Source organism: Plecotus auritus, assembly GCF_963455305.1.
Source record: "Plecotus auritus genome assembly, chromosome: 2".
Lineage (NCBI taxonomy): Eukaryota > Metazoa > Chordata > Mammalia > Chiroptera > Vespertilionidae > Plecotus > Plecotus auritus.
The window spans coordinates 146,310,103-146,316,102 of NC_137771.1; positions in this window are offsets into that span (position 1 = coordinate 146,310,103).

Genomic DNA, 6,000 nt, shown 5'->3' on the forward strand with positions numbered 1-6,000 from the left:
TTAAAACAAAAATAGCTTTATTATGGGGTTCATATGTTGAAGTATGAGAATTACAAAGGGAGAAGTGAAATGAAGTACACTGTAATATTCTTACATGCCAATTGGTAGGTGTGTACCTGAGGAAGGACTCATGTTAAGGATGTATAAACCCTAAAGCAACAACCAAAATAACACAACAAAGAATTATATAGTCCAATAAAGGAGATAAAGTGAATCATAGAGTGACATTCAGTTAATTCAAGAGAAAGAAGGAAAAAGGAAACGAACAAATGTGATCAATACAAACTAGAAAGATGATATATTTAAATCCATTTATGGCACATTAAGCATAATTGGTCTAAACACCCCAAGAGAAAAGCAGAGATTGTCAAATTGGATAAAAATACATGACCCAGCTGTATTTGCATAAAGGAAACCCACTTTACATATGAAGAAACAGGTTAAAATAAAAAGGATGGGACATCAGCATCATGATGAAGTGAGAGGATTCCAATGTTTCTCATCTTAAATTTACAAGTCAAACAACTAAATAATGAATCCCCTTCTCCACCAACATCTGAAAGATCCACACGGGAACATCTGAAGATGGGCATACTGAAACAAGTGGAGGAAGCAGGACAAGGGAAGAACACATGGTGGCTGCTGACAATTCAGTGCCAACCATGGCTTCAGTGAGTGTGATAGCAGAGGGGAAGCTGGGCCTGAAGTGTAAGAGGGGCAGAAGCACTTTCTCTCCAAGAAAAGGCATTTCCCTTCGCCTTCATCAATACAGAGCCAAGTAGAGGTGGCTGGAAGGCTTAAAACAGCAGTATTGCCGCTGACAACCTTTGTTAAGGGAAGGAGGGAAGGTGGAGGCACAAGATAGCCAATTTGCCTCCGTGCCCCACAGTCAGGCAGGGCATTGTAAAGCTGAGACATACCAAACAGCACAGTGAAAAGAAAGCACCCTACCTATCAACCCGCTGAACTGTTAAAAGCAAAACAGTAAACATGAAGGAATGCTACCTCAAAGGCACAGGCAGAAAAACAATCCATCAAATACCAGGAACCATAACTGGGTGCATGGAAAAATGAAATCGCCAGAAACTCACAGGCATGGAAGATAGTTTTCTTTCTTTATTTATTAATATATTTTTATTGATTTCAGAGAGGAAGGGAGTGGGAGAGAAACATCAATGATGAGAGAGAATCATTGATTGACTGCCTCCTGCACACCCCACACTGGGGATGGAACCCACCACCTGGGCATGTGCCCTTGACCAGAATCAAACCCGGGACCCTTCAGTCCGCAGCTCTATCCACTGAGTCAAAACCAGCTAGGGCTGAAAGACAGTGTTTTAAGTGACTGAATTCAAGGTTACAGTTATAAAGAAACTCAACAATATACACGAAAACTCACAGTCCAAAGAGCTCAGGAATAAAATTAATGAACAGAAGTACTTTATCAAACAAACTAAAACCATAAAAGAACGAAGCAAAAATTCTGTAGTTGAAGACCTCAATAAAGATGAATCCACCAGAGACCACAAACAGAGCAGACCAAACAGAAGAATTAGTGAACTTGAAGACAGAAACCTAGAAATGATCCAGGAGGAAGAGAGAAAACTAAACAATAAAAGACCTCTACAAAACTGACTAGAAAGAGCAACATAAGGGGCTGTGGACTGTGGGCCACTGGGGTCTCAAGATGCAAAAACTTGCTCTAAGAGCCATTAACTAGTAGCTTTTGGGGATTTCATACCCTAGGCCAGAAGGCCAGCGCTAGCTCCCTGTAATCCTGGAATCCCTTACCTCTAGGTTGGCTACTCTACCTAAAGCAGTTACAGATTTAATGCAATCCCCATCAAAATCCCAAAGGCGTTTTTCACAGAACAAAAAATACTCAAATTCGTATGGAAACACAAAAGACCCTGCATAGCCAAAGTAATAGCCAGAGGCATCACACTTCCTGACTTCAAATTATACTATAAAACTACAGTAATCAAAACAGTATGATTTTGGCAAAACACAGGTTTATGGGACAGAATTGAGAGTCCAGAAATAAACCCACACACACATATGGGCAACTAATTTTCAATAAGGGAGCCAAAAACATACAATGGAGAAAGGAAAGTCTCTTCAATAAATGGTATTGGGAAAACTAGAAAGCCACATTTAAAAGAATGAAACTAGACTGCTATCTAACACCAAATAGATTAAAGATTAAATATAAGACCTGAAACAATACTTAGAAAAAAACATAGGCACTAAACTTAGGGACCATGGTCTCAGAGGAGTTTTTTGTAAACCCGTCCACAAAAGCAAGGGAAGTAAAAGCAAAAATAAAAGAATTGGACTATATCAAATCAAAATTCTTCTGCACAGCAAAATACATCACCACCAACAAAAAAAGGCAAGCAACCGAATGGGAGAGAATGATTACAAATGATACTTCTGATAAGGGGCTAATATCCAAATTTTATAAATTTATTGTTACAACTCAACAATAAACACAAACAACCCAGTTAAAAATAGGGACCTGAATAGAGACTTTTCCAAGGAAGACATACATATGGCCAACAGATATATGAAAATATGCTCAACTTCACTAGTTATAAGGGAAATGCAAATCAAAACCTCAATGAGATACCACCTCATACCTGTTAGAATGGCTATTATCAGTAACAAGAAATAACAAGTGTTGGAGGGGATGTGGAGAAAAGGGAACCCTGACACACTGTTAGTGGGAATGAAAATTGGCACAGCCACTGTGGAAAATAGTGTGGAGATTCCTAAAAAAATTAAGAACAGAGCTACCATATGATCCAGCAATTCCTCTTCTGGGTATACAGCTGAAAATTTTGAAAACGCTTACTTGTAAAGACATACGTACCTCTATGTTCACTGCAGCATTAGTCACAATAGCTAACACATGGAAACAACTTAAGTGTCCTTTGGATGACAGAATAAAGATGTGGTACATGCTATATAATAAAAGCCTAATATGCTAAGTGTCCGGTCAGCCATTCAACCAATCAAAGTGATATTCTAAGGCCGCTCAACCGCTCGCTATGACGTGCACTGACCACCAGGGGGCAGATGCTCCGGCTGGTAGGTTAGCTTGCTGCTGGGGTCTGGCCGATCGAGACTGAGCAAGACAGGCCGGACATGCCCTGGAGCCCTCCCACAACCCCTCCCTGGCTGGCCAACCTCCCACGTCTCTCCCCAGCCCCGATTGCACACCGGTGGGGCCCCTTGGCCTGGCCTGCGCCCTCTCGCAATCTGGGATCCCTAGGGGGATGTCGGAGAGCCAATTTCGACCTGATCCCACAGGCCAGGCCAAGGGACCCCACTGGTGCACAAATTTGTGCATCGAGCCTCTGGTATTATAATGAAATACTACTCAGCCATATAAAAGAAGAAACATTGCCATTTGTGATAACATGGATGGATCATGAGAGTATTTCAATTATACTAAGTGAAATAAGTCAGAAAAGGAGAACGGTATGATTTTACTAACACTTGTGGGATATAAAACAAAAGGAACAAATGAACAAAAGAAACGCTCAAAGATACAGACAACAGAATGGGGGTTACCAGAAGGAAAGAAGGGAAGAGAACAAAGAGGATACAGGGCTCAAATATAGAGTATACAGACGTCATTGTGTAAATTCATACCTGAAACTTACATAATGTCATTATCAACCCATGTAACCGCAATAAATTTAATTTTTAAAAAGTTTAAAAGGTGGATGGAAAAAAGATACATAATACTAATCAAAAGAAAGCTGGAGTGGCATTATTACTATCAAAGTCATTGTAGAGCAAAAAAATAATACAGAGCTATAGCATAATGGGAAAAGGCTCAATTCATCAAGATGCTATAACAAACCTAATAAATGTATGCACTTAATAACAAAGCTTGCATATGACATGCAGTCCCAGATTTTGCTGAGGAACTGAGATCCCTGGAGCCGTCTCCCAGCCCTGGCCTGCAGGAGGAGGATGGAGAGGTGGCCCTGGTGCTTCTGGGAAAGGCCCTCACCAGAAGCCGTGGGCCCTGAGGACGTGGCCCTGTGCAGCAGCCGCCGCCCCGTGGCCAGGGCACCAAGGCCTGGGCCCAGTGCCCTCCTAGAGGGGCAGGTCCCTTCCCCAGACTTGGGGTGGGGGCCCTGCCAGCACCAATACCACCCATGCCCTAAGTCTTTTAACTTGGGTGTTAGCATTTTAGAGACCCCTCAGGAGTTCTAGCCACAGACTAACTGCCCCCTCCCCAGCCGGGACCTCTTGGCAAGACTGTAACTAGTGATATTTGTACAACCAAAGACTCTATTTTGTGGTTTAAGGAAAATAAAATTGACTACATTTTAAAAAAAAATAACGAAGCTTCCAAATACATGAAGCTATTGCTTCTCGGCCTTTTGGCTAAGATCAAGTGTAGAATACATGAAGACAAAACTGTAATGATAAACAGACAAATCCACAATTATCAACACCCCTCTGTTAACAACTTAATGAAATATTAGACCGAAAATCAGTAGAGATATAGAAGACTTAAAAACACTATCAACTTGCCCTAACCGGTTTGGCTTAGTGGATAGAGCATCGGCCTGCGGACCTAAAGGACCCAGGTTCGACTCCGGTCAAGGGCATGTACCTTGGTTGCAGGCATATCCCCAGTAGAGGTGTGCAGGAGGCAGCTGATCGATGTTTCTAACTCTCTATCCCTCTCCCTTCCTCTCTGTAAAAATCAATAAAACATATATATTTTTAAAAACACTATCAACCAATGTGACCTGACATTTATAGAACACTCTGCCAAACTTGCAGAATACACAATCTTTTCAACTGCACATGGAACATTTATTTTTTTTAAATATATTTTTATTGATTTTTTTTTTACAGAGAGGAAGGGAGAGAGATAGTCAGAAACATCGATGAGAGAGAAGCATCGATCGATCAGCTGCCTCCTGCACACATCCCACTGGGGATGTGCCCGCAACCAAGAAACATGCCCTTGACCGGAATCGAACCTGGGACCCTTCAGTCCCCAGGCTGACGCTCTATCCAGTGAGCCAAACCAGCTAGGGCGCACATGGAACATTTATTAAAAGAGATCATCTCTGGGCTATAAAACAAGCCTCAATATATTTCAAAGAATTCAAATTACACAGGGTATGTTATCTGGCCACAGTGAAATCAAATTAGAAATCAGTAACAATGATGTGGAAAACCCCCAAATATTTAGAAACGAAAATAACTACAAAATCATTGTTGGATCATAGGAAAAATATCAAAAGAGAAATTAGATAATATTTTAAACTAGATGAAAAAATAATACCACATATCTAAGGTTGGGGATGCAACTCAAGTAATACTTAGAGGAAATTTTATAACACTAAACACCTATTAGAAAGAAGAAAAAATCTCCAATCAATGACTCTCACTATCCAGTTTAAGAAAATGTTGCGAAAGAGCAAATAAAATCTAAAGCAGAAAAAAAATCAGAAATTAATAAAATCAAATTGTAAAAACAGATAAAAATCAATGGAACCAAAAGCTCGTTTTATGAAAAGATCAATAAAATTTATAAACCTTTAGCCAGAATAGTTGAAATTAGGAAACAAGATGCAAACAAATGACCACACCGTTCTCCCAGACTACTGAAGGGGAGTGAATATTTCCCAAGTCATTATATGAGGCCAGCAGACCCTGAGACCTAAACCTGACAGAAGTATTACAAGAAAATAAACAAACCACTATAGACAAATATCTCTTATAAACATAGGTGTAAAAATTTTTTAATTTTAGTTTTATTCATTTTTAGGGAGGGAGAGCGAAAGAGAGCAAGATCAATTTGTTGTTCCACTTATTTATGTATTACTGGTTAATTCTTGTATGTGCCCTGACCAGGGATCAAACCCATAACCTTGGTATATTGGGACAATGCTCTAACCAATTAAGCAACCCAGCCAAGGCCGATGCAATAATTCTTAAAGTGTTAGCAAATCAAATCCAACA